This window comes from Nyctereutes procyonoides, unplaced genomic scaffold (genome assembly GCF_905146905.1).
Source record: "Nyctereutes procyonoides isolate TBG_1078 unplaced genomic scaffold, NYPRO_anot_genome, whole genome shotgun sequence".
Lineage (NCBI taxonomy): Eukaryota > Metazoa > Chordata > Mammalia > Carnivora > Canidae > Nyctereutes > Nyctereutes procyonoides.
This window is the reverse complement of record NW_026575117.1, coordinates 23,385,482-23,407,228: the sequence shown is the minus strand read 5'-3', so window position 1 is coordinate 23,407,228 and position 21,747 is coordinate 23,385,482. Positions and strand designations below refer to the sequence as shown.

General features: G+C 56.6%; 1 protein-coding gene across 3 annotated transcripts in view; it reads left to right on the top strand.

Annotated features, from left to right (window-relative positions):
* The first annotated feature begins 387 nt into the window (after window positions 1-387).
* The window catches only part of SOX13 (SRY-box transcription factor 13), a 49,567-nt gene continuing 28,207 nt past the window's right edge, over window positions 388-21,747 (top strand). Inside the window, exon 1 of one of the 3 annotated variants that reach the window (XM_055333838.1) lies at window positions 388-588. The gene's annotated coding sequence lies outside the window, so the exon portion shown is untranslated. Of the gene's footprint in view, window positions 589-1,965; window positions 2,281-6,259; window positions 6,279-21,747 lie in introns of those variants that run through there. The other 2 variants (XM_055333840.1, XM_055333839.1) reach the window with 2 other exon arrangements.

The window sequence follows — 21,747 nt, the reverse complement described above, 5'->3', positions numbered from 1 at the left end:
CGCGGCAGCGCAGTTCCCGGCGGCGGAGGCCGGGGTGGGCCCGGCTGCGGGGAGGAGGAGGGAGCTCTGCGTCCCTCCCTCCTCGGCGTCTCCCCACCCTCCCCCCTCCCCCTCCCCCTCCCCCCTCCCTCCTCCCCTGCCCGCTCTCCGTCTCTCCCTCCCTCTTTCTCCTCCGAGGCCGTGGAGTCGCCTGGCGGCTGCGGGCTGCGGGCTGCGGGCTGCGGGCTGCGCGCGCCCTGCCCCGGGTCCCGGCTGCGACGGGCTGCGCGAGTGGCGGGCCCTGGAGCCCCGGCCCGGCGGCGGCGAGCCCAGGTCTGAGCCGCGGCCCCGCGGGGAGCGGGGGGCGCGGGGCGCGGGGCGCGGGCGCAGCGCGGGAGCGGCCCGGCTCGGCGGAGGGCGCCGCCCGGCGGGGAGCAGCTCGCTGCGGGGACGGCGAGGACCCAGGGCGGCCCCGGGCCCCGCCAGCCCCGGGCGCCGCCAGCCCCGGGCGCCGCCAGCCCCGCCGCCGGGCATGTGAGCGGGGAGCCCGGGCTGGCAGCGCGAGGACCGAGCGGAGCGGCCGGAGCGCGGAGCCGCGGGCGCCGACTAGTAAGTGTCCCCGGGACCCCCCCCCCCGCCCCGCCAAGTTTGACACTCGCGCCCCCGCGGCCCTGGGCGCGCGCCGCTCTCCGTTTCCGCGAGTTTCCGTCCTTTGCAAAGTTTCTCGAGGCGCCGCGGAGCGGACCCCCACGGCCCCCACCCCCCGCGCCGGCCCCGGACGCTCCCCGCGGGCCGACCCGGGCTCCTGTGCCGGGGGGCGGCGGCCTGGCGCGGGGGGTGGGGGTGGGGGTGGGGCTCGGGTGTCCGCGCGCCCCCCCCCCCGCCGGGCGTCCGGGGCTCGAGGGGGCTCGAGGGGGCTCGAGGGCCGCCGCCCCGCCGCCCCGCCGCCCCGCCGCCCCGCCGCCCCGCTCCGGGGGTTCCCAGCGGGAAGCCGCTGCGACCTGTGCGCGCCCCGCGCGGGGCTCGGGTCTGGGCGCCCAGAAGCGGACCGACCCGGGGACCCGCCACGCAGCCGCTCCCGCCCCTCCAGGGTCGCACCGCGGCGGACCCGCCGGGCGCAGCATCCTGTTTGCTTTCTGCTCCAGCCGCTCCGGCCTCGCCCCCTCTCGCCTCCCCCCTCCCCCTCCCCCTCCCCCTCCCCCTCCCGCCTTCGCAGTCGGGGGTGAATCTCTGCAGCATCTCGATTGCGCCGCGAAGCAAGTCTTGCCCCGGGGTGGGGGGGCGGGGGGCGGGGGGGCGGGGAGGGGAGGGGAGGGGAGGGGGCCCGCCGCTGCGCTCCCAGCCGCTCGCCATTGTTTTCCCACCCGCGCGCTCCGAGCGTGAACACACACACGCGCGGACACACACACGCGCGCCCACGCCCACGCCCACGCCGGCTGCCGCGGGTCCCCGGACGCGCAGGGGTCGCCCGCGGGATGGGACGGGGCGGCCGGCGCCGCGGGGAGCCCCGGGCGGGACGTGGGTGTCGGGCTCGGGCCCCGGACCTTTCCGGGCGGGCCCGGAGCGCGCGAGCGGCGCCCGCCCCCGAGGGCCCACGGCAGCTGCGAGGACTCCAGCGGCGACTTGGCAGCGGCCCCGGCGGCGGGGCACGGAGGAAGCGAAGGACTTTTCCCGGGAAGTTCGCCGCGACTCTGCGGGAATGGCCCGGCCCAGGCCTGGGGCGATGCTGTACTGTAGCTCGGGGCGGAGTTTGGGGATCCGGGCCGGGAGCAGCGCCCCACATTCCGGGGTGCGGGGTGCGACACACTTCGGTTCTTTTTTTATTTGTTTTATTTGTTTGTTTATGAGAGAGACAGAGAGAGAGAGAGAGAGAGAGAGAGAGAGAGGCAGAGACACAGGCAGAGGGAGAAGCAGGCTCCACGCACCGGGAGCCCGACGTGGGACTCGATCCCGGGTCTCCAGGACCATCGCGCCCTGGGCCAAAGGCAGGCGCCCGACCGCTGCGCCCCCCAGGGGTCCCCCACACCTTGGTTCCAGTTCCCCTCCAGTGGGCACCGTGAGCTCCGGCTAACCCTGGACTCTTCCAGATTTCCCCCCTATGCACAGGGGGCAGAAGAATGACGCACACATCTCTGAGACCGGAATCGAAACATCAGTCGAGGGATAATGGTCTGGGGAAGGCATGAACTCCAGGAGGATGGGGCCCCCCGAGTGGGACCCCGGAAAGCCTCTGGTGCTGAAGAGTCAGGGCAACGGAAGTAGGTGCTAGATCCTGCCCCCGGGGACATGATCTTGAGCAAGGTAACCTCATTGCCGTGTGCCACGGTTGGCTCATCTGGTTCACAGAACAGTGCCTGGCACATAGTAAGTGCTGGAGAAATGCTCGCTGGTTTTGCCCTTATTACTCGGCTGACCTTGACTTTCTCAGAACCGAGAAGGGCACTTTGGGATCGTGCTCCTTTAATCGGTTATAACAACTGTCCACTTCTGGGAAGGAAAGAAACCTCACACTTCCTACCCTTTCCTGATTTGGGCTCCTCAGATTCCCACTACTCCTTGTCCAGGTCCACCTTGTGAAGTCTTTCATCATCCCCCCCTTTTGCCCCCCCCCCCCTTTATTTCACAGTTTTTGTGAGAGGCACTTCATTCCTTCCTTTCCCTCATTCTTAAAAAAATCGATCTTGGCCCAGGCCCACCTGCAGTCTTTTCTCAGTGGAAATCAGGCCCCAGGAAGGAAGTGTCTCCACGAGGGTGTCCCCTGAGTATCCTGGCTTGGGCTGCTGGCTCAGGATTGGATGTGGTTTGTGTCTCTGGGGCTGGATGAATTTCCAGAGAGAGGAGCCCAGGTGTCTGGGGCCCTGGGGGGGGGGGTGGGGGCTGGGGAGGGGTGTCTGGTGGGATGAGCTGAGGCTGCTCCTCAGGGTAAGCTCTGCTCCCTGTGTAGCATCAGTGTCACCTGCTGTTGGAGCTCACTTGGGAACCTGGAATATCCCAGCTGCCTGGGTAGGCTGGATGCCTGGTAGACCTTCAACTTTCCACATACACTTAGAGTATTTTATAGGAAATCAGGTTTTTCACAAGCTCCTTGTCTGATTCTGGACTCTGCACATGCACAGCACCAGTAAGGGATGAGCTGGATGATAAGGAGGGAGGAGCAGGTGGATGCTGCCCGGACAATGGGCTGCTCTTTCCTCTCTCTGATTCTCTAGGCCCCAGCCCGGGGCATGGAGGGGGGGGGGCAGCCAGGAGATTGGTGCTTGGTGCTCAGAGATCCTGCTGGTGGGCTGTGGGTTGTTTTCAGTGATGAGAACCAACATCACGCTCCTCCTATTCGTGCCTTTAACAGAAATGTATCAAATGCTTACGTGCAGGCAGTGCGGCTTCAGGGGTGAACCGGACAGGCAGCGTGCCCGCCCTCATAGAGCATCCTTTCTAGTGGACTAAATAACTTGAAATAAGTAACCAAGGCAACATTAGACTCTACGTGGTGGGGAAGAGCTACGGCAGGCATGGTGATGTGGTACAGATTGCGTGCATGCAGGCCGGCAGGGGTGGCCGTACGTGGAGGCCAGTGAACGCTGCTGTCGGGGGGAGGATGGCTGAGCCGAGGCCTGAAGGATGAGAAGGAGCCAGCTGCACAAAGACTGAAGAAAGGATTCCAGGCCGAGGGAATGAAAAATCCCTGAGGCCAGATCAGGGTTTGCAAACAGCAGTGTGGCTGGAGGAAATCAGGGGAGGGCGAGAGCCTGGTCCCACGGGACCTGGTAGGACGGGTTAGGAGCTTGGATTTTATGGCCATTGTGATGGGAAGCCGTGGGAGAGTTTTAAGGAGGGGAATGACGTGATCTGATAGATGATTTTAAAAGATTATGGAGTATATAAGAAACAGGTAATCAGAGTTGCCCCCTGGGGAGGGAAACCGCGGGTGAGGGATAGGACGGGATGGAGGAAAGATGGTATTTTTACTCTGGGACCCTTTCGTCCTGCCTGAATGTAGTGCCATGTACCTAGATCAACTATGCCAAAAAATTCAAACCCCAAAAAGCGTAGGTAAAGAAAGAATAGCTTATAATCTGGAAAATGTATATAATAAAATGGGTTTTAAAAAAAAGCCCTATATGAAACTATCTGGTATAGTACTAATTTTGTGCAGATAATTGTATCTATGGGCACACCCATCCTGCATAAGGCTGCCTCGAAATGTTTATAGAGCTAATTCCAGGTGCTGGACAATGGGTGACAATGGTCATGAATTACTTTAGTAAGTGGGGAAAATGTGAAAAAGAGAGGTCACTTTGGCTGCTAATAGAGTGGAGTTTGAAGGAGAGCGCAACAGAGGAGTCTAGCTAGGAGGCCGATTCGATTCGGAATGGAGGGCAAATTGTTCTGGAGATGGAGCCAGTGGGTTTCATTAGCCACTCTTTGCTCTTGCCTAGAGAAGGCATTCTTTTTTTTTTTTTTTTAGATTTTATTTATTCATTCATGAGAGACACAGGCAGAGAGAAAGTTAGAGACACAGGCAGAGGGAGCAGCAGGCTCCATGCAGGGAGCCTGACATGGGACTCGATCCTGGATCCCCAGGATCATACTCTGGGCTGAAGGCGGCGTTAAACCGCTGAGCCACCTGGGCTGCCCTAGAGAAGGCAACTCAGATCCCCAACTCAGATTTTGTGATCAAGAGTGTTGGGGTCAGTACCGGTGAAGGCGATTTCCAATACTGCCTGGACTCTGAAAGCATCTCCCTGGCCAGCTTCCTCCTTAGCCCCTCTTTCCTTAGTGGGGGAGATCCCCACCCTGAACATTTTGCTGCTCTGATAATTAGCAGATTCAGGACAACATGATGTATCCAGTAAGAATTTAGAGCTGGGAGAGATGTCCATCACTTAACAGCTCTGAGACTCTGTTTTCCCGTCACGTCCCAGGAAATGGGACAGTAACAGCAACAGTACTTAAACTCTTACAGCTCTGGAGGCTCATATCCATTAAGGCTGCAGTGGTGCCCCATGTCAGACAAGTGTTGGCTTGAGAGGCCTGCGCCCGTAGAGGATCTAATGTTCCTCCCTTGGGGATGATCCCTGGGTGGCTCAGCGGTGTAGCGCCTGCCTTCGGGGCAGGGCGTGATCCTGGAGTCCCCGGATCGAGTCCCACGTCCGGCTCCCTGCATGGAGCCTGCTTCTCCCTCTGCCTGTGTCTCTGCCTCTCTCTCTCTCTCTCATGAATAAATAAATAAAATCTTAAAAAAAAAAATAATGTTCCTGCCCTTGAGGAGCTGACACTCTACACTAGTTTACTCCTCCCTCAGGGGCGCTTTGAGATTGTCCTTTATTGGGTAGTTCCCAATAGGTTGCCAGGAAGCCTCTGGAAAAAGTGGAATTCAAATCACTGGGCCTGCCTGCCCCTCCCCCGGCCACATTCAGAGGTGAAGGGGGAGCCTTTGAATAAGACTCTGTGCCGAGAAGGCCCAGCCAGGCCCACAGTAAATCGTGCTTTGAATGGGAATTATTTTTGTGCTCGGTGTTTGCTTAAGAGGGTTCGCTCCTGTCCAAACGCGCTGCAGTCCTCACCCTTTGCTAGTCTCCTTTCTGGAACCTGGATACGTTAGCCAGGAAGGCTGTCACAGTGCCCTTCGCCAGGCAAGGAACCAGGACCCATGGGAGATCGCTTTTACCTCTCCTGTCCTCTCTCTGTCTCCCTGCTCCCAAGCAGGAGGGCATGCCCTAGACGGGGTCTTTGCTTGGGTCACCTTCATTTTGGCTGCCTCTTCCTTGGAGTCCTCCTTCCAGCTCCTTGGGAAGCCTTGATCAGGAAATCTGTTGCAGGCCAGCTCAGCAGGACCATCTTCGACCTCTGCTTGCTTCTCAGGTCAGTCAGGTGTGACTCTGTTCCTTTACAAAATCCAAATACTCTCTGAACAGCAGTAACATGGTGGTCTCCTCCTAAGAGTGGGTGGAGTGGGAGAGGGGGTCTAGTTGGGCCTGAGTGCTTGTTCTATCCCATGGACCTAGCCAGAGACCCCCGAGGCCTTTCCTGCTCAGGCCTCAAGGTGAAGGCCCCCCAGGACTCTGGCCCGGCCCGCAGCATAGAACCTGGCAGTTGCCACCTGCTGCTCCGGGCATGTTCTTGGCTCTTCCGCCCTGCTTCTGTGGCCTGCCTCATCTGGGAGCAGCCAAGGGGCCCTGTGGCCCTGGCCTTGCCCAGTCTTCCCCCCGCCCCCCACTAGGTGCTGTCTTGAAGGATCTGGATGGACCCAGACCCAGACCCAGACAGGACAGTGGTCAGACCTCCAAGAGGCTGTGAAGGTGAGGAGGAAGTGGCTGGGGTTTCCCCACCTCCTCCCAAGGTCATCTGCAGGCGAGTCCAAGGCCTGGGCCTGGCCCAGGATGCCCTGTGTCTGTGTGTGGCCTGGCATGTCAGCACCAAGAGCACATGGGGACGGGCCGGGGGAGCCAGCAGCTGCTGAGATGTGTACTCAAAGGTTGAGGTGCCCGGGAATGTGTTTTTGAGGGTAGAGGTGTGTATGGGGTGATAGAGGAAGAAGTGGGAACAGTAGCTCCAGCTTCCACCTTTTCTCCTAAATAGACCCTTTACCCTGCCCTTTCTGTCACTCTGGGAAGCCTGACACAGGCCTTCAAACCTGAACTCCGTTCCAACATTCAGACTTCCCGGCCCACCCCCCCACCCCCCGCCCACTGCAGAACCTTAGCATTTATTTTAAATATTTATTTTTTTGTAAGATTTTATTCATCCATTCATGAAAGACACACACACACACACACACACACACACAGGCAGAGGGAGAAGCAGGCTCCATGCAGGGACTCGATCTGGGGCCTCCAAGATCAGGCCCCGGGCTGAAGGCAGCGCTAAACCGCTGAGCCACCTGGGCTGCCCAGAACCTTAGCATTTAAGTGGCCTTGACCCAAAGCCCCATAAAGCATCCCTGGGGATTGTGGCCAGGTTGGAAGTGGGGGGAGGTTTAGCGTTACCCCCACATTGTCCCCTGTCTTCCAGGGACATGTCCAAGATAGGGTTTTGGTGTTTTGGTCTGTGGAGAGGAGGAAGGGAAGGGGCCACAGACTGGGCCGGACTCCTGGGGCTCCCTCCCGGCCTGGTGGTTTAGGGCTGATCCCTTCAGGGCCTCGAGCTCTCTGGGGGATCCGCCCCCAGGAGACCAGACTGTTACCTCCCCCAGTCCCCGCCCCCTGCTTGACTCAGAATGGAATGTGCAGCCTGTGGAACTGGGTAGGGTGAGAACTAGTTCCCAGAGGGCCTTGGTCCAGGCCTTCTCCCTTACCCCCACAAAGGGAGTGGGGCACCTTGGGGCTGGGTGCTGCTCCTTGGCACTCTGGACACACCCCGCTGCCAATTCCTGGGGGTCTGTGTCCCCCCATTAGCCTTAATTGTAAGTCCAAGATGAGGGCAGGTGGCCACTTGGAGGCCAGCCGGGTAGCAGGCCAGACAGACCCATCCCCAGCTCTAGTAGCTGGCGGGGTTGGGGAGCCACCGTAGACCACCCTTTGGTGACTTCTTTTTTTAAAATTATGGCTCGTATTTCTGTTATTTCTGCGTTTCCCTAGTTCCCAAAGGTAGTACCATGATTCGCATTACTCTTGTAATCAGAATGGGAAGGGTTTAAAATGTTATCTAGAACCGACACACACAGAGATGCAGAAAAGTGGTGTTTCTTCTTTGGAAGACAGAAAGTTGGGACCCACACTCGATTATTCTCCAGAAAGAGGGGTGGGAAAAGGACGGAAAAGAGTGGGAATAAGAGAAGAATCCTATAACCCTTTCAGCATGACAGTTGATTGGGCCCATGCCCCCTGGCTCACACCCTCCTGGTGGCCCTGGCACCTGGCAGGAGGCAGCTAAGGGAGTAAATCCTGCCTTCAGGTGCCCTCGCCCTGACTCAAAAGAGTTAATTCTTGCCTGGCTGCACTGGCTAAGCAAGGCAGGCCCTGTACACTCCTCGGTGTGGAGGGAGCAGAGGTCTCTGCCCGTGGGGTGTGAAGCTCTTGAAACCACCTCCAGCCCTATTGGAAGAGCTGAAGTCCTTCCTTCATCCCTGTGAGGCTTTGGTTCCTGCCAGTCTCTGGAGGGGTGGGTTGGGTAAGGAAGGAAGGGCAGAGAGGGCCAAGTGAAAGGTTATTGGGGAGGGGCTGGAAGGAGGCCTGGGTACTGGTACGGCGGCTTGCAGAGGCAGGTGGGGTGGGAGGAGTAGAGAATTAATAGGGAGGTATTGCAAGCAGAGGGAGTGGCCTTGCCAGCCCCTGCACTTTCTCTGGACGGCCTGGCTCCCCTCTTGCTGGCTGGTTGGCAAAGGCATGCCGGGGTGCTTACGTGTATGTGTGTGTGTGCGCGTGCGCACACGCGCGCTGGGGGGGGCTGCATTCTAGAGACCTTGGTCAGCCCCTCTGGCCTCTGAGAGCCCCACGGAGACTGGGGACATTCACCCAACGTCTTGAAGGAAAGGAAAGTGGACTAGGAGGCCCAGGAGAGCCAGACAGAGGCCTTCCTCTCATCCCTCCTCCATAGCCTTCAATTCTCCAGACCAAGTGCCTGACGAGATTGGGCTTTCAAGTCCATTCTACCCAGGGAGGGGCAGGGCAGCGGGCGGTGACCCTCCCTCCCTCCTTTTCCTGCGGTGTCACCCGGAGCATGGATCTGCAGCCATACCCTTTCACCAGGAGTGATTGGTGTTGGGGAGTCTGGCCAGGGTAGGGGGCTGGAGAGAGCAGAGTGGTGGAGTGGTGGAGTCATGGGCATGGCATCCCCAAGTGGGGCTAGTGGGGAAGGGGGAGGGAGGCCTCTCGTCATTGTTGGGGTAAAGGGCTGAGCCATCACTCAAGGTACCAGGAGGAGTCCAGGAAATGGGTCAAAGGACGGAGGAGGGGGAATCTGTGTCACTTCCTGCCTAGAATAGAGGTGAGTAGCAGGAAAACCTCCTTGGTGTGTGAGGAAGTCATGGGATGAACTTCGCAGCCATCTAAGTTGTGATGAGTATACAGGTCTGGATGGATGAGGCTCTTAGTGTTGTGCAGTGCAGTCTGCACAGCTGTACATCCTGACCCTGTTGGAACTGGCTCAGAACGTTACGGACCTAAGGTTTCTTTTTCTTTCTTTCCTTCTTTTTTTTTTTTTTTTTTAAAGATTTTATTTATTCATGAGGGACACACAGAGAGAGAGGCAGAGACCTAGGCAGAGGGAGAAAGAAGCAGGCTCCACGCAAGGAGCCCGACGTGGGACTTGATCCCGAGTCTCCAGGATCAGGCACTGGGCCGAAGGCAGGCGCTAAACCGCTGCGCCACTGGGCTGCCCATGACCTGTGGTTTCTATAATGTAAATTCCCTTCTCTCTAGCAGCTCTGCCTAGCCTTAGGTCCGTTCTCCTCAAAATGACGCCCCAAATTTGGAGGTGATTGGGGTGGAAGCTGTCTGTTACCCCTTTTTGGGCATCGATGGACTTGGGAGACTGGGGAAACAGAATTGAGGGGAGGCCCTGCGGGTGAGCGTGTCTGTGCATGTGGTGGGCAGTTTAGTGAGGGTCTGTGGAGCTGGACTAACACCACCTGAGTCCTATTGGGACAGTTGGCCCTAGGAGCCAGGTGGCCGCAGGAGTGAGGGACCTCCTGATGGGTATAGCACCTTGGGAAGACTGACAGGTGTGTGGGGGTGCATAGGGGGAAGATTCGAGTTCCTTCCCGGCCTGACGGCAGCCTCTGCCTCAGACCCTTTTGCCGGCCTCCAACCCACAAGGTCTTCCTTGCGCCCCTGCCTTCCTTTCTCCCTCCTTCATGCACAAAATTCACCCATTGTTGTCCTTCAAGGTCCTGTACTTTGATCTTGGAGGAGAGGACCGGCTAAGTGGATTTACCAATCTAGGTTCATGTGCTGGTGGGTCGTTCTCGAAGCCTTTCCACCAGCCATGGGGCCCTATTCATTCAGGAGGTGACTGTCAGAGTGGGAACTCGGGGTGGAGGTGGAGGGGACGTTTGTTCAGGCCACTCACGCAGCCTGTGGATCTGCAGGGAGCGCTGCCTCGCAGCGGTGCCTCGCTGTGCTGGGGCTAAGAGACCAGCACAGCCTCACGTGGTAGTGAGGAGAAGGTAAAGAGAAGTAAGTCATGAGTTTCTGACAAGTGGAGTGGGGAAGTGCAGGCCGCAGTGCTTCAGGAGGACAGAGGAGTTGGGCAGTCAGGGAAGGCTCCCTGGAAGAGGAAACCCAAAGACCCGGAGGCTGAGGAGGAGATCGCTCGGCAAGAACAAGCCAGAAAGGAGAGAAGATTGTAAGGACAGATCCCTCCGGGTCTCCCAGGAGCCCTGCCTGGGTCTCCAAGGGCATGTCAGTCAGGTGGCCCTAACCCACCCCAAGGCCCGAGAGGACATCATGATGCTGGAGGGAGGGGGTGTGGTAGGCCCTTGAAGACAGGGTAGCTCGGGGCTCCCAGCAACCTGGGGCCTTGTTTGGCCCTGAGTCGGGTGTGCTAGCACCCGGGCAAGCCGGGAGGTGGGGGGTGGCGCCAACACGCCCGGGGTGTGTGCAGGGCTGCCTGTGGTATGTGGCCCGGGTGGCCCAGGTCAGGAGCCCCAGCCTCTCCAGGCAGCTGGGGCTGGAGGCCTGCGGGATTGCTAGGACCAACTGCAAATTAGCCAGGCTGGTGTCAGATGCCTTTGCTGCTTCTCCTCCTCTCCCCTTCCTCCCTGCCCTCCTGAAAATCAACAACTGTGTCAACAGCAGGGTGATTGTGCTTGGCCTCTGGCCCCCGGGGCTGCCAGGACCGGGCAGGTGCTGGCAGGGGCTGCTGGAGCCCCACACTGGGAGCAGGCTGGGCCTGGCTGCCAGGGCTGCAGGGTAAACAAGGCTGCACACAGGCCCGCCAGGAGGGAGGGAGGCCACAGGCAGGCAGGAGGGAGAACAGGTGTCTCAGGAGCTCTGCAGACACAAAGGGCCTCTTGTCTCCTCCTCTCTGGCCCCGGGGAGCAGCCCCCCTCTCCTTGGCTCTCAGGCCTAGCCGGAGACCAGTGACCAGGTCAGCCAGCGGGTGCTGGCATCGAGGAGAGGGCAGGTGCTGACCTCCCAACAGCACCCCTCCCCCCAACTTGGTGCTTGTTTTTTCTTGCTTGAGGCAGAGGTAAGACCAGTTTGGGTGAGGCACCTTAGGCAGGAGACCCGCCCCATAGGCAGAAGACCTGCCTCTGAGCAGATCCATGGGCCAGGAGGCCACTGTGGTCTCAGGTTCCCACTGGAAAGACAGCAAGACCCCCTGCCTCTGCTAGTGGTGCTCAGGGAAGAATTAGAAAAAGCCCTGGGACGTTTTTGGAAGAAAGAAGCACTGAATGTCAGGAGTGATGGCCCAGAAGCAGGGAGACCCGGACCAAAGAATTCTGGATAGGGGCGTGCCTGGGGGGGCTCAGTTGGTTGGGCTTGGGAGTCTTTTTTTTTTTTTTTAATTTTTATTTATTTATGAGAGAGAGAGAGAGAGAGAGAGAGGCAGAGACACAGGCAGAGGGAGAAGCAGGCTCCATGCACCGGGAGCCTGATGTGGGATTCAATCCCGGGTCTCCAGGATCGCGCCCTGGGCCAAAGGCAGGTGCCAAACCGCTGCGCCACCCAGGGATCCCATGGGCTTGGGAGTCTTGATTTCAGCTCAGCTCATGATCTCGGGGTTGTAGGATTGAGCCCTACGTCGGGCTCCTCGCTGGGGGCAGAGCCTGGTTGGGCCTCTCTCCCTCTGCCCCTCGCCTCCCATCCCGCATGCTCACGCTGTCTCAAAAAAAAAAAAAAAAAAAATTCCAGGTGAGATTGGGGGCTGGAGGTGGGTGAGGTGAGACAACACCCTCCTCCGTCCATACCTTTTTATAAAACAAACCTTTACTGAGTGCCAGGCCCCACACTAGGGATGGGGAGGCGAGCAAGAGTAATTCAGGAGCAGCATGGGCAGGCCAACTCAAGAGCCGGACTGCCTGTGTGGTCTGGTGCCGTACACGTAACCTAGCCTGTCTGAGGCTCAGTTTCCTGATCTGTAAGGTGGGGGTGATAATTGTCACTGCCTCATGGGGCTGTGTGATGGTCAAGTGTGTGAGGAAATGTCTGGTGTGCTATCTGTTGTCTAGCAAGGGCTGTATTAGAGAAGGCTCTTACTGTCCATGTCCCTGGGGCCCAAATCTAGCCGGAGCCTGAGGAATACACAGGAAAACGAATACTTGGTTGGAGTCTAGTCAAGTACCAGAGACCAGGGATGTCAAAAGCCTCTGGCATGTCCTGGAGGAGCAATCAGCTCTTTGAGGATTATCAGGGAGTGATTTTTAATTTTGTTTTACTTTTAATTTTTTTAAGATTTTATTTATTTATTTGAGAGAGAGTGAGCACAGAATGATAAGGAGAAGCAGACTCCCCAATGAGCAGGGAGCCCAACTTGGGGCTTGATCTTAGGGCTTGGGACCATGATGACCTGAGCCAAAGGCAGACACTTAACTCACTGAGCCACCCAGGTGCCCCAGGGAGTGATTTTTTTTTTTAAATAATATCTTTTTTTAAAATTTTTTTATTTATTTATGATAGTCACACACACAGAGAGAGAGAGAGAGAGGCAGAGACACAGGCAGAGGGAGAAGCAGGCTCCATGCACCGGGGCACCAGGAGCCCAACGTGGGATTTGATCCCGGGTCTCCAGGATCGCGCCCTGGGCCAAAGGCAGGCACTAAACCGCTGCGCCACCCAGGGATCCCCAGGGAGTGATTTTTAAAGAAAGGGCCATATTGGCACTGGGCTTTGAGTGAGATGTAGGAGTTTTCCGGTCAAGGATGTAGGAAGGGTCTTCTAGCCAGAGCCCAGCAGTGTGAAAGTGCATGTCTGCCTGCCTTGCAGGCATTTGAGGATGACAGCTGGGGGTGGGGGGTGGAGTGGGGTGGACAGACTGAGAAGGGCCAGCATGGCGGTGAGGGAGTTCAGGCTCATCCCTAGCTTATGCCAGGATCAGGTGCCAATTTTGGTTATCATTTTGGTTTTTTCTTCCACCTCCTCCCCACACCAAGACATTGTGAATAACTCAGTCTCCTTCTGGAATATTCTTCAATTTATTATTTATTAATTTATTTTTTTAAAAAAATTATTTATTTATTCATGAGAGACACACACAGAGAGAGGCAGAGACACAGGCAGAGGGAGAAGCAGGCTCCATGCAGGGAGCCGGATGCAAGACTCGATTCCGGAACTTGGGATCACCCCCTGACCTGAAGGCAGACGCTCAGCCGCTGAGTCACCCAGGCGTCCCAGTATTCTTAAGTTTAGAAGCAGGATAGTTCAGTGAAAATGCCATGGTGTTGTATAGTCAGAAAGTTCCAGATTGGAAGCGTTGGGATTTTGTCACGATATATTGGGCCATTTGCCTGATTTCTTTGAGTTGCATTTTTCTTATCTGTAAAATGAGGTAGTGGCATCTCCCCTATGGCAACATACTGTGAAGATTCTAGGAGAAGTTGTGCCGTGTCCTGATGCACAGCAATTGCACAACAAAGGGAACTGTTGGGATTACCCTCTGTCTTGTCCAAGTCATAAACCTTTTTGGACTTTGGTTTCTGTATCTGTGATGTGGAAATGGCAGTCTGTCTTCCTTCCATGATCGTCAGGTTGGAAATGGGCCAGGCTGTCCATTCACAGGCATATCAGTGACCCCTGGAGGCTCGGGAGGCCTGGGTCCCAAAGGACTGGTGGTAGGTCGCCCTCCCTGGGGCACCATCCAGGCCTGTCCGACTGTAGGGGGACCTGGCGGCACAGGCTGTGGCTCCCAGTCTTTCAGGCAGTGGGGGCCCTGTCCTGCCTTTGCCATGGGGACAAGCCCCCCAGGGGCCCGCTCACCTCTTCCTCTGGATGCCATGCTGGTGTTTGAGGGTTGGTGGGCAGCCGGGGCCAAGGCCCTGCTCCAGCTCCTGTGCCCTCAGGCCTATCTCTTCATCTCTTGGAAGCTCACTCCTCCCGTCTGCAACATGGGAAGGACTGTTTTGACTTGACTCCTCCTAGGAGAAGGCGAGAAGGAGTCAGATGAGGACAATGACAGCCACCCGGGTGATGTTTGTTGCAGTTTTGAAATCCAGATGTGGAGTCAGACACTTTGTCACGGCCGGTCGTCTGCACACTGCTCTCTCCACGGTGCCTCTCCTTCCGGGTGGCTTACCTTCGGGTGCCTGAGAAAACCCAGGGAAGTGGGGAGGCCAGAGAGTGTCTAACTCTTTTTGTGGATGAGAAATTTGAACTTTAGGGATGCAAGTTGTGGGGCTTCCTAATCTTACGCTGACTGTGGATCTGCAGGGATGAGGCTGGTCTCCTCTGACAGTCACAGGGAGCCCGTCCCAAGACCAGATCTGGAAGGATGTTCACCTCGGTGGAGGCTACTATTCTCCACCTCTCCTCTCTCACCTGCCACCTTGGCTGTGCCCAGTGGGGGCTTTTGCCCCATTGTCTCTCCTCCTTCTCTACATTCCAGTTTCTCAGGTGGCTGCAAGGTTCGAGGGAAGTGCTGGGAGATGGGGCTGGGGACCAAGGCCTGGGATTCCCTGGTGAGGTGGTCAGGTAGCTTGGTCAGGGAGCCTGGAGGCTGCCTGAGTCTGAGCAGGGCAGAAGGAGCAGCAGTGACATGTGGATTTGTCCAAGGGCCATGTACATATTTACATGCAATTTGCATATAACCTATATCCTGAACACAGTTTTGTAATCTTTTTTTTTTTAATTTTTATTTATTTATGATAGTCACAGAGAGCGAGAGGAGAGAGAGAGAGAGAGAGGCAGAGACACAGGCAGAGGGAGAAGCAGGCTCCATGCACCGGGAGCCCGACGTGGGATTTGATCCCGGGTCTCCAGGATCGCGCCCTGGGCCAAAGGCAGGCGCCAAACCGCTGTGCCACCCAGGGATCCCCCAGTTTTGTAATCTGTCCCTGCGAACTTTCAGATTTGTCTTTTACTATTGTTCTTTCCAAAGATGGTAGTTTCTGGCTTTTGCTCATTTTTGCCTCCCCACTCCTGTCCCCTTCCCCGCAGATGGCTCTCATGCAGGGCAGGTGATTGTGAACAGAGTCAGCCTCCAGTCAGGCTCCGTAGTCTGGCTATGGGCCCTCCCTGGGGTGAGCCCAGAGGGCTGGGTCAGCCTCAAAACCACTGCCCAGCTTCCTCTGCCCCCCACTGCTCCCCAGCGGGCCCCCCCTCATCTGTGAATGGGGGTTGGGGCACCTTCCTACCTGTGCTGGGCACTTAGCAGGTATTCACCTAATCCGGGGATAAAGTGAAGTTAGAAAGGAGAGAGGACTTTGGGAAACAAAGACATTCCCAGAACAGGCTCCTGTAGGCCTGGCTTTTGTGCTCGTGATGGCCGAGGCTGGTGAGGAGACTGATCTCCTGGGGGTCCTGGGGACGGGAGGAATTGATTCCCACTCTGTGGCCAAAGGAGACATTTCTTTCTCTTCTTGGCCTTGCAGGAAACTGTGTTGAGGATGAGAGGAGCAGAAAGGAAGGGTCAGGCTTTCTATTATTTTGTTTTTCAGATTGAGAATCTGTTATTAGCAATTTATGACACCAGCTCTCCAGCCAAGCACATTCTGTTCTCCAGTGTTAGGGAAGACTCTTATGGCTACAGCAAGAGTCTGGACAGGAAGGGGGAGCAGGTCAGCAATTTACGATGGACTGTGTGGTGTCCTGGCCTGCACTTGGGGATAACTTTACATCGGGCCGACCTGAGCCCCATCCTGTGTGGGGAGGAGCCCTTCCGGACGGCGTGGAGCCACATGGCTGAGCCCACATGGGTGGGTGAGCCCACATGGCTCATATGAGCTGGGTGAGTGGGCTCCCCTCCCACACGCATGCTCACTGGGCCCCTGGCTCCAGATTTCTCTATGAAGTGGGGTCAGGGCCGTGATGCTCAGAACAGAGCCACCGTAGAGTTTCTCAAGAGAGGAGGTCTGAGGGATCCCTGGGTGGCGCAGCGGTTTGGCGCCTGCCTTTGGCCCAGGGCGCGATCCTGGAGACCCGGGATCGAGTCCCACGTCGGGCCCCCGGTGCATGGAGCCTGCTTCTCCCTCTGCCTGTGTCTCTGCCTCTCTCTCTCTCTCTCTCTCTCTGCGACTATCATAAATTAAAAAAAAAAAATAAAAAAAAAAAAAAAAAAAGAGAGGAGGTCTGAGAAGACACCAACAAGGAAAGGGAAATAGAACAGTGTGCAAGAGGACCCCGGAAGAGGGGGCGTGGGCAAGATGACCCGTGGAAAGAGTGGTATGCAAGCAAAACAACCCACCCTTTCTGCAAAAGTGCTGAGCTGATGGAATTGAGCTTGGTGGCCATGAGATTGGGCCATAGATAGAGCTCTGTGGGTGCCTGGGCTTTGTGGTACAGGGGTCCCGGAAGATGATGCAAAGGGTAGGAGTGGCACCTGTAGCGCCATCTCCCCCAGTCTGTCCTCCACGCCGCTCTGGACTCATCGCTGGGCCCCATTCCTGGAAGCAGGTTCCCTTCCTCCACCCAAGCACGTAAGTTGGTCCTAGTCTTCCATTGAGTTCGTCTTATTCTTCCCCCAACTATTGGGCTTGGATGAGAAGTAGCTTCATTAGCTGTTCTTCAGAGAGTTGGTGTCCCCCAAGGGTCCCTCATGCCAAAGGGCAGGGAACTGGGCGGTGGCAGGGGAGCTTCTCAGCATTAGGGACTGTGGTGCCCCATCTCCTGGCCTCTGCCTCATGACTGGGAGGGGCCCAGGCCACTTTGGGGAGAGCGAACCACTCACAAGGGATTACTTGGCATCCTGGCCAGGTGCTTGATTAGTGGTGCTTGATTAGTGCCGTTGGATGGTTGGTAAAGGGCAGATTTGTTGGAAGGATAGAAGCTTCTGTGGCATCCTGGGAAGAGCCCAGGCTAGGACCATGTGCACTGGGCATTGAGAGAACGGGCCTGGTTTCCAGCTGTGAGGTTTGGACTATTATCTGATTATTTTCCACAGCTGACGGCCAGACCATTGGTCCCAAGACAGGTTACTTGTCCTCTGTTTTCTGAGCTGCTATCCTCCTGTCCAGCCAGCTCAAGGCTCTTTCCAGGGGTTCATCAAAGGATGAGCTGCAGGATTGGATTTTGCACAGTTAAGTTCAGTAACTGTGTAGGGAGCATATAGTCTGGGCCCAGCACCAGACCTGGGGTCCAGGGCCACCGCCGTGTCCTGCTAAGATGACTTTTGGATTGTAAAGAACAGCGGTGGCTGAGCCACCCACCAGGAGCCTTGCAGGGTGGAAAAGACTTAGATGGCAGTCAGGCAGGGCCCGCCACGGTCGGAGCAGGTCAAGGAGCTAGGACTGTGTTGACAATGAGGACCCAGAGGATGTTTCAGAGACTTTTCCAATGGCTAGCTCATTCATTCAGACTGGGACTTCTGTTTCATTGTTCTGTGAAAAATTCTAACAGAACCCTGTTCTTTTTCTTCCCATTCAAAGACATTTTTGCTGCCTCAAATCATGCTGAATCATCTGGTAATCGAGACAACGTTCCTTTCCATGCGAGGAGGCTAGTGGGCTCCCAGGGTGTGGGGCTAAGGCTGGCGGCTCTGGGGGGTGCCTTTTCCCTGCCTGCTTCTTCGGTCCTGCCCCGGGCCCAAGTAAATAAGTGTGGCCAGCTTTCTTGGGAAAGACAGCATGTGCCATTTCTTAACAAATGGGGCAAATTTACATGGTTCAGGATTGAGAATTGTTTTTTTAAAGATTTTATCTATTTATTTGAGAGAATGGGAGATTAGGAGAGAGAGAGGGAAAGAGAAAAAGAGAGAGGAGTGCCCAAGCGGGTGGGTGGAGAGGGAGAGGGAGTATAGACTCCCCACTGAGCAGGGAGCCCAATGCTAGACTTGATCCCAGGATCTTGGGACCATGACCTGAGCCGAAGGCAGATGCTTAACTGACTGAGCCACCCAGGCGCCCCAGGGTTGAGAATCATTAATCTCTAGACGTCATTTTAAAAGGCAGTGGTCTGATACAATTTTTTGAGTAAATGTGATCCTCAGGGAATGGATAAGCATTACCAAGCCGTCCCGTGTGAAGGAATTGGGTGAGCTGGGGGAAGAGGAGACTAGACCCTGCCCACAGGGAAGCTGAAATGTGTTTGGGGAGGTGACGCAGAGAATCCTAGGAAACCGAGTGGCACTGTGGGAATAATGCATTTCAGCCGAGTTAGCCAGAGTGCCAGGACTGATGGAGCCGTTTCCACCTCCACAGCCTTGGGTTGGAAGGCTGCAAGGTGGAGTCAGATAGACCCAGGGTTTGTTTGTTTGTTTGTTTATTTATTTATTCATTTATTTATTTTTATTTAAAGATTTTATTTGTTCATGAGAGACCCAGGGAGAGAGGCAGAGACACAGGCAGAAGGAGGAGCAGGCTCCCTCTGGGGAGCCCGATGCGGGACTCGATCCCGGGACCCCAGGATCACGCCCTGAGCCAAAGGCAGAGACGCTCAGCCACTGAGCCCCTTGGGTGCCCCTGGAGAAACCGAGGTTTGAGTGCCGACTCTTTCTTCTGAGCTGTGTGATTTCCAGCAAATATTAGAACTTTCTTAGAGCCTAGTTTTCTCATCTACAAAGCAAGACGAGAATAAAATACCTATTTCACAAGGTTAAAAGGATTCAGTCACGTAATGTACCCATTACAGGGCTTGGTACAGGGGTGGGAGTGCAGAAGCCTCCAGTAAGTGAGAGCCAGTACTAGGATCTTGGCCATTGTGGCTTTTGGGGGCTCAGTGCTGGGGTGGCCAAGATGTGCAGCTGGATGTGCCGACAGCCCTCCCTTGGGTCTTGAGCGTGGGATCTGGGATCTGGGAGATGGGGAGAGCAGCTCTTCGCAGTGTGGTGGGGACACCTCCCTCCACCTCCCGGTTTTCCTTCTTTACTTGCCACCCGACCCGCAGATGCGCCTTCCGTACAGCCGTGGCCAAGTCACTTAGCCTCTCTGTGCTTCGGCTTCCGCAGCTGTAACCGGCTGCTTGCGGTCCTGCCCTGCGTGTTGGAAGGACCCGGTGGAAGGGAGCAGCACCCGGCCCCTGCGGGAGTCTTACCCTGGTGCTGGCTGCTCTCGTGGCTGTGGTTATTCTGCTGCTAGCGGGACCCGTTCACTCGGAGAAGTAAGGGTGACAACCGCTGCCCCAGGTGTTCCAGAAGCTTGGGGCAGGGGTGGGGGCGTGGGGCGGTGGCGGGCTGGGGTGTGGACCCCACCGTGCCGGTGCGGAGGAGCAGCCCTGGGAAGGGTATGGACTGTCCCGCACTGGCTCAGGAGGGGCGGCGCCAGGGGTCACAGAAGTGACCACCCGGCTCAGAGCAAACCGCTCTTTGTCCTTTGCACGGGGTCACCCCTTAGACTGGTCACTACAGGGGGAACAATTCTGCGCCAAGTAGGATAGATTTTTGTTCGATCTCTGAAATGCGCCTGCAGTTGGGATCGCCTCGAGGCATGAGACCCGCACGTCCACAAAACCCAGCTGCCAGGGAAGGTGTGATGATTCACAGTAATAAAGAGCCTTTGACTAACCTTTGGACTCTGGGCAGCCCAGGCGCTGCCTAGAAGGACCGGCCGGAAGTGGAGCTGCCCCCTCGGCGCCCAGCCCTCCTGCTGGGGACGGTCGGCTGGCCCAGCCTGCCTCTGCGCCGCCGCCTCCTCTCCAGGTTTCCGTGGTTTGGGACTTGGGAGTCCAGCGGATTTTTTTTTTAAGGTTTTTATTTATTCATTAGAGACACAGAGAGAAGCAGAGACACAGGCAGAGGGAGAAGCAGGCCCCCTGCGGGGAGGCCGATGCAGGACGCGGGACTCAATCCCGGGTCCCCAGGATCACGCCCCGGGCTGACGGCAGGCGCCCCGCCGCTGAGCCACCCTGGCGCCCCTCCAGCGGATCTAAGAAGGATTCTGCCTCCACCCCTTGGCTTCAGGTGCCTCGTCTATAAAATGGGGCTTGCTGCCGCTGAAGATATCTGAAGTGCTGAGCTTGTTGTGATCACTCTGTGATTATCTTTCTGCTGATCTGGGCTGCAGCCGGCAAGTGGAAACCAGGCACTTAGCCGCACCAAAGACCTTGGAGCCCTCCCCCACTTAAAATTTATCTCTGGGAGAAGTAATAATTGACCCCATGTGCAAATGGAAGAACTGAGACCTTGGGAAGTTGGATGGTGGGTCCAGGCCCCACGGTGAATTAAAAGCATCAGGCTCCTTTGCCCTAGTTCGATGAGGCTTCGTGAACCATCGTTTTTAGAAAGTCGCTGTGCTGAGGTCCCCAGCAATCTGGTGGTGGGAATTTTGCCTCCCAATTTCCAGCTAGGCAAACAGACTTAGACAATTAGGACTTGCCCAGGATTGCATTTTCTGAGTTTGCATCAGAGCTAGTGCTCTACCTCAGACCCTCAGCCTCCAAATTCAGTGCTGTTTGCACTGTGCACTCAGAAGTCTCACCTGGGCCTGTCTGGAGCCCGTCTACGATTATATTTCCCTCCATACAATTAGGTCTGTGTGTGTGGATAGTCATGAGCCTGGAAGGAGAGGGTTAAATTCTTCTTAAGCACCAGAGCTGGTGCCTCCAGTGATCCCATCATTGACCCCGCCTCCTGGGTCAGGGCAGTGACTGTGGGGATGGAAAACAATGGCTCTGATGGTCCAATGGGGGCAGAGGGAGGGCCTGGGGACACAAGGGCCAGGAGGGGAACTCCTCCCTCTTTCCCCTTTGGACAAAGATGCTGGGTGGCCTTTTGGTTTCCATAGGAAGTCCCCAAGGGTCCCTTGTGGTGGATTGCCCTCAGCGTGGCCACAGAGCACAGGCAGCTCTTAGAGACACTGGGACCCTGTGATGTGTACTTGGTTAAGTGGGAACTGAAATATTTTTACCAGGAAAGGCACCAGTAACAGAAAATGGAAATAGCAGATCAGTCTTAGGGCTGGATGGGACTTTGGTCCCAGTCTGTCACTCATCCAGCAGGAAAGGGTGATGCGGGTGGCCCTCAAACCAGTGTCTGTGGGATAAGGAGATGAGACCCTGCTCGTTTCCCTTTCCCATGTCTGTCTGTGCCATCCGTCCCCCATCCTCTGCCTCTGTCAGCTCAGACCTCCTGGTATAGAGCTTCTGTTGGGACCAGTGTCTCTGTGTCCTCTCCATATGATGCTGCGAGAGGCCCATTGCAAGGAGGATGACTGGCCCAGGTGTGTAGGGCAAGTGGAGCCAGATCTGTTCCAGAAACCAGTTGTCGGCCCAGTGCTTTCCTTGAAACTGCCACCCTGAGAGGGACACTGGAGGAAAGGATTTCTGGGAAGGCCAGGGACCCAACTTGAAGGGAACCTAATCTCTTCCTCTCCCCCTCTTCCTGCCCCCAGATCCTTTCCCTCCCTGCTGAGGAAGGGCCCTCAATACACCTGTCTCTGCCTGGCAGGTGGAAATCTCTGAAGGTTCCTGGAGGCACGGAAGGCATGGAGTGGAAGGCCATCTAGCTGGCGGGGCAGGTCTGGCACTGTCTGGCTCTGGCCTTTTCTAGACACTTGAATTAGTGATGTTAATTATGGCTTTGTGAGCATGGGGTTCTCCGAAGGCAGCCGGTCTCCAGCCCCGCTGCTCCCCCGACACCCAGTCTGACATGAGTCCCCAGTCTCTAAAGCTGTGTTTATGCTCTTCCCTCTGCCCATCTGCAAGATTAAAGGTTCCGTGAAAGTGTAAATTATTAGCACCTTCATCTTCTCCATCTTTTTTTTTTTTCGTGGCAAAATATGCAATAACAAAATTGATCATTTTA